This window comes from Lissotriton vulgaris, chromosome 2_1 (genome assembly GCF_964263255.1).
Source record: "Lissotriton vulgaris chromosome 2_1, aLisVul1.2, whole genome shotgun sequence".
Classification (NCBI taxonomy): Eukaryota; Metazoa; Chordata; class Amphibia; order Caudata; family Salamandridae; genus Lissotriton; species Lissotriton vulgaris.
In genome coordinates this window covers 266,051,513-266,075,194 of record NC_141687.1, presented here as the reverse complement: position 1 = coordinate 266,075,194, position 23,682 = coordinate 266,051,513, and the positions used below count along the sequence as shown (strand labels likewise).

Sequence of the window (23,682 nt, the reverse complement as noted above, 5' to 3'; positions counted from 1 at the left end):
ACAACATCAAACACACAGGGAAGTAAGCTTTTCCGCGAAATGACTGGCAGCGTCACGTTATGCTGATGATGTTACCCTCTACATATAAGACCCAGAACAAAAGGTTACACCGAATAGGACTACTGCAATCTACAAACTGCAGAGGCTGCTTTGAAACCATGGCAGGTTTCCTCCATCTAGCCGAGCAGACTAATTCATAATGGAAGCTAATAGAGGGGATCATCAGGGCCATACTACTAACATTAACCCTGTTAGTAGCCTTGCTGAGCTGGGTGAGCAATTTCCCCCCCCCCCCTTGGAATGAAAGCTCATTGCGGATCCTAGCAAAATGCAGGGATGCAATAAGATTTGCATCCCTGCATTGTCAAGTCCCCTCACTTGTGCCTGCCAAAGTTCAACAAAGCTGGTCTCAGTATCCCGCTGCGCAGGTTATTGAATACTTTGATCCACGGTGGGACTTCACTGACCATCCTGCACAGGGCCCCAGGAGGCAGCCCCGGTCAACTCTCCTCACCTGTGCCTGCCAAAGATCTGTGGTACTAGACAGTTTAGAGTTATAGCAAAAGAGTACAATAAACATTTGCTGTAGGTTCATCTTGTACAATGATTATAGTTGGGTACTGCATCTCTAGCTGAGATTAAGGGGTATAAGGCTTGAAATTACAACGGTCTTCTCTGTGTATCTCTTTTGTTTGTCTAATATTACTCTAAAAACTGTAGAAGCTCCACCTCACAGGCTACAATGGTAAAACACAAGGCCACTGACAAAACATCTGACCTATGAAAAGCAAAAAAGCAACTGATGCATTCAGTGGAAAATTGTACTCTTGACAAAATAGATGTTCTAATTCAGGAGCTGGAAGGGCTGTTAGGCCCAAAGGCTAAAGTGGACAATCCAGGGAAATGTCTACAGGGGGATATTACATCATTTTTTAATAATCCTAGGAGTATTCACCCAGCAACTCAAGCTAGTAATGATACATCAACCGACCCGTAGCGACCCCCTGGCACTCGCCCCCAACTTCACCTAGAGTTCAGCCCCTGGTCCTGGCCACCAAAATTCCCACAACAGCCATCCAATGTACTAATCTGTTAGAAGCACATGGACTCCAGACGAGCAAGACTCCACACACTTGCATTTAGCCATGTATTTGAGAGACCATATTGGTAGGCTGTCAAAGACCCTTAATGACAAAATGGATAGACTATTGGCTTTGGTAATGAACCTTAATAATAATTCCCAGGCACCAAGGAAAAGGGCTGACTCTACTCGCCATCCCAAAGATATGGGTAGCACCGTCAAGAACAGTCCATTAATGTGCTGAGCATCTCACCCTTGCACGGCAAACACACCTAACAACGTTAGAGTGGGGGGGGGCAACGGCTAAACACTCCTGGCACATAGGATGTCATTTTGGTTCTCCCACAGGACCTGTCAGGGGGCCCTTATACCAGAAAGAAGTTGAAGGGTTCCAAAATACCACTCTAGAGCCAAATGGAACCCCAAATCCAACAAGCACTCTAGCTACGCCCGCAGTGGCCCCCAAACAGAAGCATGACATATTCATCATCAATGTCCTGAGAATTATATTAGGTGCTAGAGAACTGCATAATTTGCTAACGAACAAAGCCATTAATTGGCTCGGAAAGGTGAGAGGGTGCAGATTAGTTATCAGAGACAATGGCCACACGATTCAGCAATGAACATTCAAAATTCCATCTAATTCGGCTTGAAGCTGGTGCATATGTGCTTGTTGAAGGTTTGATAGCATTAGAGCACAGATTCAGGCCTTGACTCACAAATAAGGCTTAAGTTCAACACCCCCCACTCTCCATTAGTCACAAAATCGAACTGTTCCACAAACTTAAAAATTCTTTCACAATCTCCAACTCTTATTGAGGCTCATGTAGCCAATTTATTGGATATTGACTGACAAAAAATTTGATCTGGAACATTATCTGACCGTTGACAACCTTGCCACTACATCCAGCAAGAGATCCGAGTTGGCACTCCCAGCAGGCTGGAAGGGAGAGTCTCAGAGTCCCGTTGGGCAACCTCTATCAATATTTCTATTCATCAACTGGCGCCTCATTTCCATCCACTCTCTAGATAGCTGATTGAACTCAGAGTCCACCGATAGAGACGGGTGGTCTAATTATGCTGGCACCAAACAGATTGGGAAGGCGGAGAACATTTGTGGTCTGACACCCCGCCTGCCTCAGACAGTCTGATTTACAACGCTACAACACTGCACTTGTCACGATCTCCCCGGCCAGTATTAGGTGCAGCACTCACCAGTTACTGTTTTCCCCTGACCTGGACCCATGCTGAATATGGAGTGACCATTCCAATTACAGCTCAACTTAAACACATCACGGGTCATTCTCTATATGACTCTGGGATGACTTCTGGCTCCCCCGCGAAACCCATAACCAGATCTCCTGGCCAACACAGCCTGTCCCCCCACTGCGAGCTATGACTATTTCCTTCCGTCCTTTTTTTCTTCAGGATAAGTTTGGATCCAGGCCATGGCCGGTCCATAATGAAGCAGACCCTTCACAAGCCATCGACCACTGAAGATTTGGAAAATCGGTAAGCAGCTGGGACGAAATGCACTAAACTGGTCGTATCTGTGACCTGAAAACCCCTCACAACCAAAAGGTGATGCACTCTGCTCAGCACTGCGTCACGCACAATCAAGAGGGCCAATAATGAGCATGGTGCTCATCATCTCCCACACCAGACAGAGCCCCTGCAGCACTGACCGAGCACGCTCCATTTCGGCCTCATAGCAAAGACCCTGCTCTGCTCTGACCCGTGCTTGTGCCCGGGTCCTGATACTCCGATACCCAGCTGTTTTCCCGGCACATGTAATTGTTATCTTTGTTGTAATGATTACCCCATTCAATTTCCACATAAGGGGAAGAAAAACATGAACAAAATCAATTTACCACATGTTGACAGTGAATCTGCTCCCTTTTCTCCCCTGCACTGAGTTTATGTAAGCAGGCCTGTTCCTTTATTCATAGCCAAGGGAAATGCCACGTTATAGCAGACATTCTGTGACTTACAGGCTATGGTCTCCTACATGAAGGAGCCATAGAAAGTAAAAGGACTAATTCCTGAGGTAAGAACTTTATTTGATCTGGGCCCTCAGTAAAGAGCCATTGAAAGTAAGGAGGGACTTCAATTTCTTTGGACAGTTTGACTGACGCTGGAGAGATACTACCCCATGACACCCATCTTTACAGGGTCGGTGTCTGGTGCCTGACCCCACTTGTTTTGTTTTTTGTTTTTGCTTTGTGCTTCCCAGACTCCCTCTAGGGAAGCATAGATAGAGAGATTGGACCCAATCTTCATCACCAACCAGATACAGCTAGTAAGGAATACATCAATAGAGAATGGAAACTGTGATATAAATTAATCCCTTCTACCAATCACGAAAAGTGAGAAAGTACTACTGTTCAGTTACCAGCTTTAGGAGTTTGTAAAGTGAAACAGGAATTTTTAGACACATTTAACTTTGTGGAGTAAATAGTGAAAAACTACTACTGAATGGTAACTTCTGAATCTCCCAATAACTTTCACACCAACCCCCTTGGAGGCTACTATCCCCAACCCCCAGTAATCTTTAACAGGAAGACCTGGAGTACGCCAGTAGCTAAACAACATTAAATACCAACATTGATATAGAACAAAGGATTTGCCCCCCCGCCCCGTCCCTGCGGTGGCTCGCCCACAATAGAAGAGTAACAATGACATTTCCCTACACTGAACCCAATGAAACTGTACTTGGAAGATACAGCCTTAACTCCCGGAGCATAAAATATCCGAAAAAAGGGCTAAAAACAATGAAATGAAAAAGTTCAAACACAACCTTCTGAAAAAACTTCCAGAGAAGCGAATAGCTGATATCAATGACAACGCGAGCAACGGCAACATTAAAATGGACTTCATTTTTTATTCAAAACGCCCGCAAAATAGAGAAACATTCCTCGACCAGCTTCATCTTACAAAAACAATCCAAATTCCTTATGGTAAACTCACCACCACCCCCTCCCAAAGCTTTAGAGGAGAGATCTACATAGCTATCTCCAGAAGGGGGAACATACTAATTCAAGTGACAAACCATCATCTTACCATCTTTGACTAACACTTCTCGTCAATTTCGCCTTACTGTCACAAGATGGTCCTGTCCCCAATGCACTCCCCCATTTCCCACCCTCCCCTGTTTCTACCCCGGACATTGAACTTCAAAAGCCTGTCTGCCCCTTGGACTCCTCTACTACACAATGCACTAGCCCCTGTCCTCAACACATGCCTTAGTAAGAAAGCATCAGTTCAACCATCCTAGATACCAGACACACTGAAACCTACCCCCTTGATGTGCATACCGATTACAATAGCGCCAGTCCTAACCCCCCTTGAACTCATCTCGAACTTGCAATGTGGAACACACCCAGCCCAAACGAACCCTCTCCACCTCCAACCTTAAGAACAATGCCCTCCACTCTATTGAAGATCACACGCCTTCCGTTGACACAGGACCTACTGCATGTTTATCCACATACAGAGCAGGAATTCTCCCTGACATACCTATCCTGTTTCTTAGTCGATTTGAACAAAAACTTTCTTTCTAGCCAAAGACATTTCTCATTTAAAAACGACCTTGCGATCTAGGCAAAGTTAACTCCACTCCTCTCAAAGAATGGAGTAATGGACTCCCCTTAAAGGATCCCCAATCAACAGCTGGCACACTGTCCAGATATTCATTCTCATGCACCGCTCGTCCCGCAGACCCTGCCGAGCCCTCAACCTACTATTTACAACTGAAGTAGAAGCACTCAATGAATCATACTGCATAAATACTCCTCAAGTGCTCCCCAAGCATCCATCCAAATCCCAGTAATCATGGGCAGAAACAGAAACCCACGAGCCGATATATATCTCCCAGACCTCCGGCTCAATACACCACTATCCCGACAATACATCCTACAAATATGCCTAGCTCCCTAACCTGCATGGAGATCAGCAGTTAAACACGCATAGAAATAGATGAAACTTTACTAGCTCATGGAATCGACATTGCTTTCCTAACAAAAACCTGGCTTAACGATCACTCAACACCCATTCTAGACCTGCTCACACCACCTGACTTTTCCCTCATTAGACAGGACAAACCTGGACGAATAGGGGCAGGCTAGCAACCATACACAAAAAAGAAACTCGCTTTACACTTTAGAGTATACAAATTACTCAACCTTAGAATACCCTGGAGTCGAACTTGTGACAAAAGGCAGCCCTCCTATCAAATTCCACACCATCTATTATCCACCTAGAGATCGCTTACTCTTCACCGACCTAACAACACGGTTTTCTACAACTGACTCCATCGACGTGTTCTTAGGCAACTTCAACCTGCACTGGAACAACACAGAAGACGCCTCAGTCCGTAACCTAACAAACCTTCTTAAAATCAATGACCTCAAGCAACTCTAATGAACAGACCGACAACAAAGGCTCTATTCTTGATGCGATGATTACTAGATACTAACTCGCTTCCATCCAATCCATCATGGCTCTCGACTGGTTGGACAATCACCTAAGACTGTTCGATCTCAAGGCCCATCCCAGGTCTGATCCAGCCGCATCCAAAAAAAAAAACATGCACTGGACAAAGAACATCAAACAAATATCACAAACTGAGATGGAATCCAGGATCAGCCCCCAAATACTTTCCCAATCTATCTCCCACACCGTAGATGATCAACGCACACTATAACTAAGTGATGACAGAGGTTCTCAACCAAGTGGCCCCGTTCAAACTAAAGAGACTTAGAATAACACAGTCTAGATCCTGGTTCAATGCACACCTTAACAAAGAGTGGAGACAAATAAAACTTTCAAAAAACACATCTTCAGAGAAAAAGCCACTCTTTCACAACCAATTTGACCATGCCAAGAACAGACTGAGGGAGCTATTCAACTTAATTAAACAACAACCTACCCTCTCCCCAAACACAAAACAATAGCCACCAATAAATGCTGTGAAGAAATTACTAACACTGACAAAGTAGCAAAAATTAAATGATGTATCATATTTCATACAAGTTGAACTTCCCAGTGTGCCTGCCCCATTGAGACACATACCAACATGAAAACTCCACCACAAGATTCAATGAATGATCAGAGTGCCCCCCAAAAATTCAAAGACATCAAAGATCCCGAACAACTGACAAACAATGCAAATTGGACAGATTCCAAACCTATGATGGTAGGAGAAGTCTACAAAATAATCGCAAACTTGAATCCCAAATCCCACACGACTGATTCCTTTCCTTCCGCTCTCATACAGAACCTCAACCAAATCATCTCTCCGTTCTTGACCAAAATCAGCGACGCCTCTCGCTCATCAGGCCATGTACCGGACTCCCTCCAACTAGGCCAAATCACACCCACTCTCAAAAAACCAGGCGCTAACCCGCATGACTTCAACCTCAGACCTAACAACAACTTTTCTGTCCCAGCTAAAACTATTGAGAAGTGCATACTGCTCCAACTCAACCAACACATAGATGAATTCAACCTCCATGACACTTTATAATCAGGATTTAGAAAAAGGCTGTAGCACAGAAACTGCTATGCTCAATATAGCGGATGACATTCACAGATTCTTGAAGATGAAGGGGACTCCTAATTATCGGCGGCATTTGATACAGTAAATCATCAAGCTCAAGTTGACACTCAAGAACCATACTAGTATCAATGGTACAGTTCTGAAATGGTTCACGTCCGATCTACAACATAGGTCTCAACAAATAAAAATAAACACCAGTCTCTCGAAGCCTGCCCCAGTTCCACAAGAAGTAAGCTCTCTCCAACCCTATTTAATTTCTTAACAGAACTCCTCACAGTAATCCTGAACCAAGCAGGGATCAAATATCACCTATATGCTGACAACACTCAACTCTACTACAAAATAATATCACCAGGAGACATCAGTCATCTAAATGACACACTAAAGAAGATACAAACCGTGTTAAACACCAATCACCTAAAACTGAACCCCAACAAGACTGAAATTCTACTCCTCTCCCACATAAAATAATCACTTACCAATCCAAGAATGCTTACGAATTTGGACGCACTTAACTGTTCTCTCACACCATCTAACTCCGTAAAGTCCTTGGGTATCACCCTGGTCAAAAGCGTGTCAATGAGGGAACACAACAACTCAGCCAAAGGAGAGCTCTTCACACTAAAACATCTCAAGAAACTCAAACCGTTCAGTCCCCCTGACGATCTTAAGCTGGTAATACAATCACTAGTCTTCTTGAAACCTTGCACTGCTAAAAGCAATTCTCAATGCGGCTGCCAGACTCCTCACAGGAATCAAATGGTTAGACCAATTCTCACCTGCCCTCAAGAGTCTCAATTGGCTTCCCATTGAAGGAAGATGTACCTTCAAGACAGCTTGCATCCCTCACAAAGTCCTGCATACAAAGAACCCCAAATACCTAGTACCAAACTATCAAAAGCAGTAGGTGGCCGTACACTGAGAAGCTCCAACTCACTTCTTCTCATACCTCCAAAGATGAACAATAAATCATTACATGAGTACTCTTTCTCAGAAAATGCTCCTGGGATTTGGAACTCACTACCCAAGGATCTCTAATGCAACCCCTCCTTCTCTTGCTTCCAATGGAACCTCGAATCTTTACTGTTTAACAACTACTTGGACAATCTCTCAAACTGATCTATGTTCACTGACTGATCCCTTAATGTGGTCACTGACTCACTCAATCTCTAATCTGTCTCTAATGCTGTTGCCCTAATACTGTTTTGTTATAGACATTTATGACTGTTTTTTTACAACCTTAATACTGTATTATTTTATACTCCTTTGTTGTCGAGTTTTCTTGACTTGCAAGAATCCCCACGTGTAAACGTATTCTTATGTAAAGTGCTCCGATACCTTTGGGACTAGCCAGCGCTGTAGAAAACTCAAAAATAATAACTAAAAATAATAACGAATGATGGGGAAGAGTGGGGTCATTACATCCTCATGGTCAAAGAGCCCACCCTCACCAAATAGCACAATGGGTGTGATACCAATTTACATACATAGAAAGGTGGATAACAAGGGAGTAACTTGTAACATCTCCAAAACCTTGGAAATGCAAATGAGTCAAATGGCCAATCGGCCAATGCATTAACTTGGTGTAAACCTGTGCGAAAACACTAGATTAAAACTTCTATCCTGGAACGTCGCAGGGGTTAGGTCCAAGCTCAGGGACCCCGAATGGGGAACATTTATTAACCAATACCACATAATTTTATTACAAGAGACATGGGCAATAGTCGGTCTTCGGATCAGAGTATCTCTCATTCTCCTCCAGCACTGTACCTTTTACCACGGGGAGGACCTCTGGAGGGCTGTTAATCTGGCTGAGGATGGACTTACTTGCCACAATAAAGAGAATTCCTGCCAAGTGCAAAGACCTACTGGGTATAGTTCTCAAAAATGTTCCACTCCTGGGGATAGGCATATTGCCATTATAAACATCTACCTACGTTCTGTTCCCTCAAATGTACAGCCAGGAACTGAAGATTGCCTTTCGGCCATGACCGAGCAGCTATAACATAGCCAACTAAAAGTTATTGCAGTAGACGGCAACATATACATTCCCCTAGGCTCCAAGTCTACGGCTCATATAGACCTACCAAGCAACTCCAGGAGATCATCTTGCGTCTCAACTGACTGTGAAAACAGGCAGCCCAAGGTCTCCATACAACTTGCTGACCTACTAGAATCTCGTGGGCTAAAGGTAGTGAATGGCTCTATACTACCCCTGATTCTCCACCACGACCAACCTTCAAAAGAGGCCTGTGCACAAACAAAATTGATTATATCTTTTTAGACAGTATACGCTGCCCCTTTAAGATTGATATGACAGTCGTACCCAGATCAGATAGTGATCATGTCACAGTGTGCCTACTTCCAAGCAAAACCGTTTATTAGCAACAACCTTCCATACAACAAATAAAAGCCCAATAAAGACCAGTCATAACAGAAGGAATGTAAAATGGACAGCACTAGCAGCTAAGTCCAAATCCAAATATACAACTTATTAGTGGAAAAACTAACCACCTTGGAAAGTATGGATAAGACCATGATAAATATTGTTAGTACCCATTGTGAATTTATGGGATCTTTAAACGTTTTTTACAAAAGCGGGGTCGAAAGGGACACTATGTATTATATCTCACGGGATGGTACACATGAGAATGCAGGCACGCTAAAACTAAACTCTTAGAAAAAGGTGAGTGATGGGTGATTCGTGTCACTAGAAAAGAGTTTAGGACCACTATTTATTTATTTATTTTAAAGGTTTTATATAGCGCTGGCTAGACCAGAGGGTATCAGCGCGCTTTAAAATGGTTATGTGATGCAAAAGATTGCAGTATAATATTTGTACAAAAAGGTAAAAAGCAAGACAATGAGATCAATCTACAATGTACGGTTAGAACATAGGACTATATATAAGGAATACCATTAGACCCTAGCCAGTATTAAACTAGCGTGGATGGTCAGGGATGAGGGGGAGAGGGGAATATAAAAGATGGGGGGGACTGAGGAGGGTGATGAGAAATGTGATAGCATGCGGCCGTAGGCGATAATTACAAAAGAACTAGAGGTGGGGGGGTAGACTTATATGCAGGAATGAGAAGGGGGTGGGGAGTGAGTCAGGTAGTTAGGCATAATGTAGCGGGAACCTACTACAGTCGGGGGCAGATGGTAAAACCGTGTTAGGTGGCAAGGATTAAGGACCCCGGTATTTGTTGGGAAGGTGCAGCTTGGTCTTTTTTCAATCAATCAATCAATCAATCAATACATTTGTAGAGCGTGCTACTCACCCGTGAGGGTCTCAAGGCGCTATGGGGGTGGGGGAACCAGCTACTGGTCGAACAGCCAAGTCTTGAGAAGTCTCCTGAAGGTCAGCAGGTCCTGTGTCTGGCACAGGTGGGTGGGGAGGGTATTCCATGTCTTGGCGGCGAGGTGGGAGAATGATCTGCCGCCGGTGGTCGTTCGGCGGATGCGTGGGACGGTGGCGAGGGTGAGGTTGGCGTAGTGGAGCTGGCGGTTCGGGGTGTTAAAGGACAGTCGCTCGTTGAGGTATGCTGGTCCGGCGTTGTGGAGTGCTTTGTGAGCATGGGTGAGGAGCTTGAAGGTGATTCTCTTGCTGACATGGAGCCAATGCACATCTCTCAGGTGGGTGGTGATGTGGCGAGGGAGTCCAAGGAAGAGGCGTGCGGAGGCGTTTTGTATGCGTTGGACTCTCTTCTGAAGTGTGGCCGTGGTTCCTGCATAAAGGACGTTGCCGTAGTCCAGCCTGCTGCTGACGAGGGCCTGGGTGACCGTTCTTCTGGTTTCAGTGGGGATCCATCTGTAGATCTTGCGGAGCATGCGGAGGGTGTTATTGCAGGAGGAAGAACCAGCGTTGACTTGCTGGGTCATAGAGAGCGTTGAGTCCAGGATGAACCCCAGGTTGCGTGAGTGGTGGGTGGGTGTCGAGACAGCTCCCAGCGTGGTCGGCCACCAGGAGTCGTCCCATACGGAGGGGGTGGAGCAGAGGATGAGGATCTCCGTCTTGTCCGAGTTCAGTTTCTGCCGGCTGGTCTTCATCCATTCTGCGATGGCCTTCATTCCCTCGTGGAGGTTGAATTTGCCGGTGCCTGGGTCCTTGTTGAGAGAGAGGATCAGTTGGGTGTCTTCGGCGTACGAGACGATGTTGAGGTGGTGTGCTCGGACGATGTTGGCGAGCGGTGCCATGTAGATGTTGAAAAGGGTCGGGCTGAGGGATGATCTTTGGGGTTTTTGAAGTGGAGGTAGGTGGGGTTGTAACGTAGATCTTTAAGGAGTGAGTTCCAGATAGTAGGTGCATTTTCAGCTAAAGAGCGTGTTTGTGTAGATTTCTTGTTTAACAAGGGAGGGACTAGCATGAGAGCTTGGGTGCCTCTCAATTCTCTCGAGCAGCCCGCTTTGTGGAGTTTATCTGAGCGGTACAATAGGGTGAGTAGATGAAGGGCTTTATGCGTAATGCAAGCGGTCTTGTAGGTGGATGTGCCTTCGATGGGAAGCCATTTGAGACCTTTGAGGGCGGGGGAGATGTGGTTAAACCGCTAACAATCAGTGATAAGCCTGGCCGCGAGGTTAAGGACTGATTTGATTGGGGCTAAGTGGACTTTCGGTGTTCCCGAGAGAATGACATTACCATAGCCCAAAGCAGTACAAGTGATTGAACAACTAATTTGAAGTCATCAGCAGGAATGAAGGGTTTAATTTTCTTGAGGTGATGGAGAGTGAAGAGAGCTCCTTTGGCCGAATTTTTTATGTGGGGAGTAAGACTGAGGTTCTGGTCGATACTTATACCGAGGGATTTAACTGCGTTGTAAGTGGAAAGAGGCGAACAAAGCGACACAAAAGGGGATGATGGACGGAGCATTTAAGCAAATCAAAGACTCGCCCCCAGTCAACTGATCTGGGTTTAATCCAACATCATTCTTTAGCTCACTCCACCACCCCAGTTCAGACATGGCCATACGCAAATCAGTCTGACCCTGTGCCGCATGTTATGTTATTAATTCTTATATAGCGCACAGCTGCCCCAGCAAAGAGGCGTCCCGGCGCTTCCAGCTACGAAGTATAACACACACAACAGCCTGAAACCGGTTCAGCTGCCATAACACCGTAAACTAAACTAAAGGAAAGAGAAAGGTTTTAACAGCTTTCCTAAAGGCGAGTAGACAGTCTGTGCCGCAGATATGTTCAGGCATAGAGTTCCATAACCTAGCTGCAAGGTAACGGAAGGACCGTCCACCCGCACGGCTGCGCTTAACCCGTGGGACAACAACCAACTGCTGCCCCGCCGAACGCAGCCTGCGGGAGGGAACATATGGAGCAAGCAAGTTACTCAACAAGTTGGGGCTAGCAAGTTTCACTATCTTAAAAGATAGGCACAGTGCCTTAAATAAGATACCCTTCACCATAGGAAGCCAATGCAGTCTCCGGATAGTGCCAGCAGCAGAACAGGATCGCAGGAGACCGACCAGGATTCAGGCTGCAGCATTTTGGACACGTTGCATCCAAAGAATTTCAGCCTTATTTGCCCCAAGTAAAAGGGAACTGACATAGCCCAGCCGAGATAGAATAGTCACCTGGCCAATCAGCTGACGTGTAGCAGGATCGAAAAACTTCAAAAGGGGCTTAAGACCCCGCAAAAGGCCGGGACATGTGCTAGCCACTGTCCTGGTATGATCCTGAAAGCTAAGAGATGAGTCCATCCACACCCCAAGACTTTTTACCGCAGTCTTTGGCGTGGGGACATCACCCAGGACAGGTGGCCACCAATGTTCACTCCACAGGCTCGCGTTCTTCCCAACCAACAAAACCTCCGTTTTGTTGGCATTAAATTGCAGGCAATTAGTAGCCATCCATTCGGCTAGTCGCCAATCCATCTCTAAACCTAGAGGCATTTGGGGAGGACCCTTCAGGCAAGGTAACAACCAGCTGCGTATCGTCGGCATATGAGACCATAACAAGGTCCCAGTGCCTGGCGATAGCTGCCAAAGGCTGGCCATACAGATTGAACAGTGACGGGCTCAAGGCCGAGCCCTGGGGTACCCCCTGGTCGATGGAATAGACCTGTGTGAGAAACGGGGGAGCGAACACTCTGAACGATCTTTCGGTCAGAAAAGATCTGAATCATTCCAGAGCCGACCCGATCACCCCAGCATCTTCTAGCCATTGAAGCAAGCTGCCATGCGAGATGGTGTCAAAGGCGACACTTAGATCTAACAAGATCAGTGCCGCACTCTGACCAGTATCAATAATGGACCTCAGATGCCCAGTAGTGGCCAGGAGAGCAGTCTCCGTACTGTGGCCAGGTCGAAACCCATTCTGAGTTGTATCCAAGATGTTATTGGAGTTCAAAAACTGAGTAAGCACGTTGTTGACATGTGCCTCTGCAACCTTAGCCACACAAGGGAGGAGAGAAATGGGTCTTACATTTTCTGGTTTGGAAGCCAAGCCATGGGAACAGTCCAGCCCGAACTGCCAAGCCAGGTCTTCTCTGGACCGGAAAAAAGCATCCTGGGACCGGTTTCAGGTTCATAACCCTCATCAGCCATGTATGTATGTATGTATGCGTACTTATATAGTGCGATCCTGTCACCCCAAGGGCATCCTGGCGCTTGAAATCAACGTTAACACCACATACGCTGCGCAGACAACCCTGGGGAAAAGATGGGTTTTCAGGGCTTTTCTAAACGGGAAGAAATCCCTTTGGCTTCTTAGGGACAGTGGCAGGGAGTTCCAGAGCTTGGCCGCTGCGACACTGAACGAACGGCCACCCATCCTCACTCTCTGGAATCTCGGTACCACAAGCAGCTGAGCCGAAGAAGAGCGTAAGGACCGCGAAGAGGAGTACCAAACAAACCTATTCTGCAATGGAACCGGGCCTTGTCCATGCACCGCCCTAAACACTAAACATGCAGCCTTGTAACAGACGTGTAGGTGCACAGGCAGCCAGTGTAGATCCCGTAGGGCTGCTGCTGAAGAGCTATGATTAGGGCGGGAAAGAACCAGCTTGACGGCCAAGTTCTGCACCCGTTGCAACTTCCCCAGCAGTGTTTTTGGAGCCTCCAGAAGTAGCACATTACAATAGTCAAGACGACTCAAGATGGTACCGCGCACTACTTCAGGCCTGGCCTGCTCGGGGAGAAGGGGCAGAACTTTACGCAACATGCGTAGCAGCATCATGCATGTGGATGTGGTCTTGTTCACGTACAAATCCAGCTGCAAGTTGGGGCCGAAAATCACCCCCAGGTTGCGTGCCGACTCAGCAGCTGACACAATCTCGGGGAAGGTCGGGGGCCAGAAGTTCTCCGGGAGTTCACGAGGAATCCGGTCCGTGGAACAATACAACACCTCGGTCTTTGTACTATTAAATTGCAAGGAGTTGGACCGGAGCCAATCCGCTGTGGCAGACATGCATCGGTGGAAAGCCTCCAGCGGGACCGCGTTCTTCCCTTCCAGCGAAAAGACCAACTGGGTGTCATCAGCATAATTAAATGCGGAGATGCCAAATGATTTAATTAGTTGGACCAGAGGGCGGAGGTAAAGGTTAAAGAGTATAGGGCTGATGGCTGAGCCCTGAGGTACCCCCTGCCCTACTCTCCGCACCTCCGAACTGAAAGGAGGCAACGCCACCACCTGCTGCCGATTGTTCAAATAAGAGACCAGCCAGTCCCTTGCACATGCTGTGACCCCGCACTCCTCCAGCCTCCTGATGAGGGTATGATGGCAGACCATGTCGAACGCGGCCGACATGTCGAGCAGCACCAAAAAGGCTGCCCGCCCACTGTCGACCCGCGAACGTAAGTTGTCAAGCACGGTCACCAGCGCGGATTCCGTCCCGTGTGCTGGGCGAAAACCAAACTGTGCCTCATCGAACCAGATGTTTTCTTCCAGGAAGCCAGACAGAGAACGGGTCACTAACTTCTCCATGATCTTAATGGGGAAGGGGAGCAAGGAAATCGGTCTGTAATTAGACAAGCAGGCGGGGTCCATGGTGGATTTCTTAAGGAGGGGAGACACAGCTGCCAGTTTCCAGCACTCCGGAACCGTTGCGGTGTCAAACGACTGGAGGCAGATGGAGTACAAAGGCTGGAAGAGTTCGTCCTGAAACACTTTCCAAAATTTAGGTGGCAGTGGATCAAGAGGGGAGCCAGATGATACCATTTGTGCCACACTACAAAACTCCTCAAAGGAGGGGGTAGGGAAACAGCTCAGCTGGGGTCGACTAGGCACAGCGTCCGGAGCTCCCAAACTGAGGGCATGTCCACTCAGCTGGGGTCGACTGGGCGAAGTGTCCGGAGCTCCCAAGCTAGAGACAGGCCCGCTCCGCCGGGGTCGACTGGCTGAGACGTCCGGAGCTCCCAGACTGAAAGCATGACCACTCAGCTGGGGTCGACTGGATGAGACCACCGGAGCTCCCGAGCTAAGAGCACGGCCATTCGGCTGGGGTCGACTAGGTGACACGTCCGGAGCTCCCAAACTGAGAGCAGCGCCGCTCAGCTGGGGTCGACTGGGCCAGCCGTCCGGAACTCCCAGACCAGGGGGGGTAGGTGCTGGACTCTGTAAACCTTGCAAGATTTTAGCAATCTTCTCTTCGAAGGCACTCGCCAGGGAGTCGCACAGAGCCTGTGACGCAGGGACATTATTGGCCGCGCATGAAGGATGGGTCAGGTCCCTGACAATTTTGAACAGTGCTTGCGACTTATTGGAAGCCTGATTCAAGGTGGCTTCCAGATAGGACGCCTTAGCCACCTTGATCTGTGCCTTGTATTCCTGCAATGACTGTCTAAAGATGGCCTTCAAAGAATCAGAATACTGCTTCCTCCACACCCTTTCGGAGCGTTTACTGCTCAGCTTTAACTGTCACAGGTCATCCGTGTACCAGGGGCAAGCCCAATTCAGCCTACCCCTAGACCTGCGGAGTGGTGCCACCTTGTCCAAAGAGTTCAAAATGGATCGGCATAAGGCGGTATAGCTCTCCTCAGCCGAATCTCTCATAGCCATGCTATCTTGAATCAAGTGGTGAAGTGAGCAAGGGACCCACGTCTGGGCATACCCTTCCAACTTAGAGAAGGACACAATAGAACCCTGGGGGACACCCAAGGAGAACGGTATAGGTTTAGAGAGGTATAGGTTCAGAGAGGCAGCTGTTGATTTTAATTTGTTGGGTTCTGTGCTGGAAGAAGGAGAACCCTTTGAGGACCGGACCATTGAAGCCGAAACGATTTTTAAGGGTGTTGAGTAAGGCGGAGTGGTTAACAGTATCAAAAGCAGCAGAGAAGTCAAGGAGAATAAAAGGAGAGGCCTCCCCCTTGTCGAGGGAGTGATGGGTGTCATCAATGATGTGGAGCATGGCAGTTTCAGTACTGCAGCCCTTTCTAAAGCCTGACTGAAATGTGTCCAAAAGGTTGAAAGAGTCAATGTGCTTGTCCAATTGGAGATGGGTGCATTTTTCAAGGGCCTTGGATAGAAGAGGAAGATTAGAGATAGGTTGTAGATTGTTGAGGTCATTGGGATCGGCTGTAGCGTTTTTGGAGGGTGGGAGTGATTTGGCTGGAGGGAAAAAGGGACACAACCTGAGGCCAAGGAGGTGTTGATGGTGGTCCAATATGGTGCAATGTTTTAAGGTTAGCCGGAAGAGGGTCCATGGTATGAGAGGAAGGTTTAAGCTTGGTGATGATGTTGAGGACTTCACGTTCTGTAACTGGGCTGAAGATAAGCCAAGATGCATTATTTTTTAGATGGGGGTTGGTGAAGTAGAGTTCCGGAGGGGCGACAGTGAGAGGGAGATAGGCAGAGTCAGGAGGGGGTGAAGGTGTGAAAGGAGACTTGGAGGGAAAGTCATATGGGGGTGATGAGCAATGTGGAGGGGGGGGTTAAGGCAAAGGATTGATCAATCGTGGCGATTTTTTCGGAAAAGAAGTTCACAATTTCTTCACATCTTTCGATAGAGGCCATCAATTTGGGGGGGGCAGAAGCTGTTTGTTTCTTGACTAGGCTAAATAGTTCCCTGGGTCTATTTTGAAGCCCGGTCGAGTTGTGCACGGAAGTAGGAGGCCTTTTCATTGACCACTACGTCCCAAGCAAAAAGACACTGGGAGAAAGAACAATGGGAACAACTGGCAGATTCCCTACAGAACAGAAACACTAAGGTTTTCTGGAAGCTGATAGCTGCTGGTTCCGGGCCTATTGACAATCAACTAGAAACAGTGGTACAACCAGAGCCTTTGATAACTCATTTTGAAGATCTACAGGGGGAGTGGCCCAACGAGATAATCCAGAGGACGTTTGACTTTTCTCCTGATCTTCTAGTACACAAGTATGGGGAAATTGAGGAAGGCCCCACTGACACAATCCTGTGAATATGGCATCAGCTCATACAGCATATATGGCAGGGGTTAGTACCCGAGACCCATCGGCCTATGACTTGGTGGAAACGGTGTAGGCCTTATAGAAAATGAAAAGAGAAATCGCCTGGCCCAATGACATTCCTGGTGATCTCAATCTGTCACAACCAGAAATCTGGGTCCCCTACCAAAGTGCCCTGGGAAATGTCATTTTGAGAAGAGAGGAGATTCTCCACCCCCTGTTGGTAGGGAGCCACTATCGTCCCAATCTACAAAAAGGGGAGGAGGGACATCCCATCCAACTAAAGACCAATCAGCTTGATTGACAACAGTCAAACAAAATGTGTAGGCGGGTCCTAGCTAGGCTTCAAGCCTGGATGTTAGACAACAGAATTCGCTCAGACTGACCAGCTGGGTTAAGATTTAAGGTTAGCACCCCTCAACCAAGTCTTCCACTTTGGGTTGATTTGTTGGAAGTGTGTTGCCATTGGGCAGGACCATCTCTATGACATCTTCATAGATCTGGTCCCAAGGGGAAATCATTGGAAGGGAAAATCATTGGAAGGTACTCGACTCATAGAAATTCCTGCTCATCTCTTAAGAATCTTAAAGCTCTTACACACTGACAATCACAGGTTAGGTGGAACTTTGGTGGTGACCTTACTCATAGGATAGCAACAAACCACGTGGTCAGGCAAGGATGGGTGGCAGCTCCTACACGGTTTATTTTTTATATAAATGGAGCTGCAGAGTGGTTGGCCATGCAAACATGATGCCCATAAATCTGCAGGCACTAGTCTGACAATACTGGTGTTTGCTGACGTTGCGCTCCTTATATCTAAAATGCCATCGGGTCTCCAATCTCTGCTTGACAAATTTTCATGTTCTGCTCTGCAAGGGACTTAGAGGTAAACCTCTCCAAATCCAAATTAATTGCGCTGAACCCGCATCAGTCTGACAGAGGCAGGATGAGGTAGGATGGGGTGTCCTTTGAACAAGTCAACTTCTTTGACTATCTGGGCAACAGACTGGCAGATAATCGGACTTGGGTCCCCAGGTTGGAAAAAACAAGACCATTCTCCATTAAGGGGCATCTGCCATAGACAGGAAACATTAGGCCACTTCCAGTGGCACTGCAACACCCACCCTTGAAATTTATAGGGACACCACCATTGCAGTGGCTAAATATGGGACAGAGCTCTGGGTCTGTGTTGACGTGTCCTTTCTCACACGAACTGTAAACAAATGTATGGGATCACTGTTCAACCTCCCCTAACGTACCCCCACCTTACACCTATTTGCATTAATCTATCACTAAAAAAAATGGACCACGTTGTACTCCTAAAACCCTTGACATACTGGATGCATCTATGGTCCAAAGAACTGGCCAATACAGGGGGAAGCACTGATTGAACTAATTAATATTGACAAAAGTGTATGCACTCCATTAACATTTCAGTCAAGCAACAAAATGGCTCAAGTGTGGAACGACCCGGGTACTCTAAAGAAAGGTATATTCACTAAGTTAAAACAAGTCTTCTAGGATTTTATGATGCAGCAAACTTGCAACGAGCAAAAAGTGAGAAGCGGCACAGAGAAGGTATTAAGTCACAATTGTTTTTTTAGCTTTGAGCCGTACTCAGACAAGATCAGCACTCTCAAAGTAAAAAATCTCTGCATTAAGTTTAGATTTGGCATTGCGCCCTTGAATTTTTTCACAAGTAAATGGGACAAGAAAAGACCCCCATACCCAAACTGCCCAACGACGTCAGAGCCAGACAACCACTTCGTATTCTTCTGCCCAATTCATGCCCTGCCTCGAAGGAGGTGGATTATTCCCGTCTGCAAGCTTATGGGGGTATCTCATTATTGGGAAGCGAGCAGGATTTGTAGGTGCCATACTAAGAAATATATTGCATTTGCTGTTCCCATGTTTCTATCTTAGGTGTGGAGAATTCGAACAAGTAAATTGAAAGGGAGGGAGAAGGGCATGTTTAATTGCTGCACTGGCTCATGATGAAAGTCTTCATTCACTAGATGTTCTGTAACCTACCCAATCTTGTTTTATTTGCTCTAGCTGCAAGTGGAAAGCGTTTTCACAAATACTCACATTGTTTGGGGGGCACATTGTAATATTGTTTTAAGTGTATTTACTCCGATAAATCTTATAATTATTTATGTATTTGTTGCTTTTATGGTGTACATAAACCGAAATAAAGTATTATATAATGATATATTTTAGCTCACTCCTGTCAATAGTTGGACGCTATTAAAGTTTAATAAACCCTTCCTATGTTAGCCTATGGAGCTAATTTACTAGAATGGGGGAAACGAAATTGGCAGTTTTTGCACCACTATGGCATATAAAACATTTTATAATGTCCCTCCTTTTTATTTACACTACATCCTACCCTTGGGGCACATAGGGTAGACCTCCAATAAACTCCAGGGTGAGGGGGGTCACCTGCAGAAAGCCCTGTTTTCTTAAACAATACGAGCTGGAGAAAGACAGTATGAAAATGATAACAGTGGATATATCGCAATAGATAACTTTTCGCATGGATGCTGTAAAATATGCTTGGCTTGTCTGCAGATATCATGTAGCATTTTATGACCAAGCAACATGATTCATATGCTATGTTCCCATTTTCAGCACTCACTGGTATTGTTTGTTGGTTACGGTTTGTTAAATCACTATAAAATTAAAATAAAATGTTTGTGTAGTGCAAAGCACAAATCAAAACCTGGTTCATGTTTTCACAGTAAAGGGCATGCCATTTTTACCTTAAATGGCAACATTGGCACGTAATCTTTGGGGGTTTTATTTAACTACATCCGAGCATTTGGACACACCGTGAACATTGTGTATATCATTACTGGACTCTGATGATTTGTGAGTAGTTGTTGGTTTGCTTGTGACGGACATTTATTGCAAATTAAATGATGAAATAAACATGTATATAATTGCATTAAATAGTGAAGGTAAACAATAAATCATGATTAACTTGTTTGAACAAGGAGTGGATGCAATTGGTTAATTACTTAATTCAATATTTAAAGAAACCCAAATATACAAAAGATGGAGATGCCTGGGAATAGAGAAAGCAGAGCCATTGCTCGAAAGTTATATTCTATTTTGCAAAGAGACGTGATTCATTCAGAACACATCGCATCGGATAGTTCAAGTTCAAGTTTAGGAATTTGTATAGCGCACTACTCACCCAGAGGGTCTCAAGGCGCTTGGTGGAGGGTGTACATTATTTATCGAATAGCCAGGTTTTAAGTTCCTTCCTGAAGGAAATGTGATTCTGGGTAAGGCGGAGGTGAGTGGGGAGGGAATTCCAGGTTTTGGCCGCCAAGTAGGAGAAGGATCTTCCTCCCATGGTGGATCTATGGATGCGCGGAACTGCGGCGAGGGCTTGATTGGAGGATCTTAGTTGGCGGGTCGGTGTGTAGAAGGACAGTCGTGTGTTGAGGCATTCGGGTCCTAGTTTGTAAAGGGCCTTGTGTCCGTGGGTGTGGAGACGGAACGTTATTCTCTTGTTGACGGGAAGCCAGTGGAGGTCTTTCAGGTGACCAGTAATGTGAGCTTGGCGCGGGATGTCCAATATGAGTCTGGCTGATGCGTTTTGGATGCGTTGGAGTTTTTTCTGTAATTTGGCTGTGGTTCCGGCGTAGAGGGTGTTTCCATAGTCCAGTCGGCTAGTGACCAATGCGTGGGTGACAGTCTTTCTTGTTTCGGTGGGGATCCAACAAAAGATTTTTTTGAGCATACGAAGTACGTTGAAGCAAGAGGATGAGACGGCGTTGACTTGTCTGGTCATCGAGAGGGACGAGTCTAGGATGAAGCCTAGGTTACGTGCGTGGTCTGTGGGTATGGGTGCCGTGCCCAGGGCCGATGGCCACCATGAGTCATCCCAGGCAGAGGTGGATGATCCTAGGATGAGGGCTTCCGTTTTGTCTGAATTAAGTTTTAGGCGGCTGTTTTTCATCCATTCGGCTACTTCTTTCATGCCTTCATGAAGATTGGTTTTGGCGGTGTTAGGGTCTTTGGTAAGGGAAAGGATCAGCTGGGTGTCGTCAGCGTAAGAGATGATGTTACGGTTGTGTTGTCGCGCGAGGGGACTCATGTAAACGTTGAAGAGGGTGGGACTGAGTGATGATCCTTGTGGTACTCTGCAGATGACTTCGGTGGCCTCTGATTTGAATGGGGGGAGTCGGACTCTCTGGGTTCTCCTGTTGAGGAATGAGATGATCCAGTCCAAGGCTTTTCCTTGTATGCAGATGTTGCTGAGGCGTTGTATGAGGGTGCTATGACAGACTGTGTCGAAGGCGGCGGAGAGGTCGAGTAGGATGAGGGCAACTGTTTTTCCGTTGTCCAGTAGTGTTCTGATGTCTGTCGCTGCAATAAGGGCGGTTTCGGTGCTGTGTTTGGCTCGAAAGCCGGACTGTGAGGAGTCAGGGGAGTTGTTGGATTCAAGGAAGGCGGCGAGCTGTCTGTTGACGGTTTTCTCAATGACTTTGGCAGGGAATGGGAGGAGGGAGATGGGGTGGTAGTTTTTAAGTTCGGAGGGGTCCCCTGTGGGATTCTTCAAGAGGGCGTTAAGTTCGGCGTGTTTCCAGCTTTCTGGGAAGGTAGCGGAGTTGAAGGAGCAATTGATGACATCACGGAGATGGGGTGCGATGATGGAGTCTGCTTTGTTGAAGATGTGGTGGGGACAGGGGTCGGTTGGCGAGCCTGAGTGGATGGAGTTCATTAGGCGGATGGTGTCTTCAGTGGTGATTGGGTTCCAGGCGTTAAGGATGTTAGAGGGCGGTTTAGGTTCGGAGGTAGGTGGAGTGGACTGTTCTTTGGAAATGTTCTCAAAGCTGTTATGTATGTCGGCGATTTTGTTGTAGAAGAAAGAGGATAACGAATCGCAGAGTTCTTGGGAGGGAGTAATGTCGTTTGAGGCTGCGGTGGGGTTGGTAAATTCTTTGACGATGTTGAATAGTTCCTTGCTGTTTTGGGCGTTGTTGTCGAGTCGACCCTTGAATGCTGATTTCTTTGTGGATCGGATCGATTGGTGGTGTTTGCGGGTGGCTGTCTTGAAGGTGGTCAGGTTGCCAGTGGTTGGGTTTTTTCTCCATGTTTTCTCGAGAGTACGGCATAGTTTCTTGAGTTTCTTAAGGTCCTCGTTGAACCAGGGGGCCTTTTTGCTACTTTGTTTGGTTTGGTGGTTTTTCAAGGGCGCTAGTTCGTCAGCGCTGTGAGTGATCCATTGTTTGAGTTTGGTGGCCGCTTGGTTTGGATCAGATGAAAGGCCGGGAGGGTTTTGTTTGAGCGATGTGAGGAGTTGGTCGGTGGTGATTTTGTTCAAGTTTCTTCGTGGAATAGGTTGTGGGTCGAGGTAGTTTTGTAGCTGTGGTCCGTCCAATGGAGAGCTGTGGTGTGATCGAAGGAGATGTGCTTGCTGGAGGGGAAGATTGGGTCGAGCGTATGTCCGGCTATATGGGTGGGGGTGTCAACAAGTTGTTTGAAACCAAGATTGGCCAGGTTGTCCAGAAGGGTGGTGGTGTTGCTGTCGTTTTTATTTTCCAGGTAGAAGTTGAGGTCTCCCAGTAGAATGTAGTTCTCGGAGGCGAGGGCATGTGGGCTGATGAAGTCAGTGATGTCTTCGCTGAATTGTTTACGGGTTCCTGGTGGTCTGTAGATGAGGGTGCCTCTAAGTGTGGTCCTGGGGTCGGTGTGGATCTGAAAGTGGAGGTGTTCGGCGGTTGTAAGGTTATCGTCGAGGCTGGTCGTGATTCTGATGGTGTTCTTATGGACGATGGCGATGCCTCCTCCTGTTTGGTTGGTGCGGTCTTTTCGGATGATCTTGAAAGCGTCCGGGATGGCTATGGCGATGTCGGGCGCTGAAGAGGCGTTCATCCAGGTTTCTGTAAGGAAGGCGATGTCCGATGAAGCAGTGTCCAGTAGGTCCCATAGTTCAGTGGCGTGTCTGTGGATTGAGCGGGTGTTCAGCAGGATGCACTTCAGGTGGTTAGGGTTGGAGCTGTGTTTGGAGTTAGTGGATTTGGTGTGGGTCTTGATGCAGGCGAACTTGCAGGAGTGGCAGGCGAAGGGACCGTGGGTACGTCCTGGGGCAGCCTCGTAGCATTGTGGTGTGCGTCCGGGGTTAAGGGCTAGGAGGGTGGCGGCGTCATACGTTATGCGGGATGAGTGCGGTTTGCGGGGGCTAGGGGGTCTGGCGCTGGGCGCGGTCTAGGCACGACCGCTGCGCGTGAACGCTGCGCGCAAATGCATCTGTCATAAATCGATAGTGGAGGGGGAGGGGCGAGGGAGGGGCTGCTGGGAGGCGGGATCGTGGTGAAGGGGACGGGCTCCGATGCACAACAACAAGATGGCTGGTGAAACGAAACTGGAAGAGGCCGGGGCACACACAGGGTTACGCTGTCGGAGGGGGCACTGGGACAAATAGGCTACACACTTTTGAAGGCAAAGCGGGCAAACTTTAGGTAATCACAGCGGAGGCAATGCGAAATACATATAAATATGGCCAAATAAAGCGAGCAGCCCACTACACCAAAAACGGCTGAATAGTGAGCGCTATGATGGCGGAAGCAGCTGGGGAGGCAATGTGAGCAGCACAATAACTTTAAAATGCAGAGCAATACAGTGGCCGGTGAGATAGTATAGTAACGATACCCAGGTG

At 47.1% G+C, this 23,682-nt stretch overlaps 1 protein-coding gene across 2 annotated transcripts in view; it reads right to left on the bottom strand.

The window, feature by feature from the left end:
* MYO19 (myosin XIX) overlaps positions 1 to 23,682 on the bottom strand; it is a 603,741-nt gene that overhangs the window by 358,367 nt on the left and 221,692 nt on the right. The gene's annotated exons all lie outside the window — the stretch shown is intronic.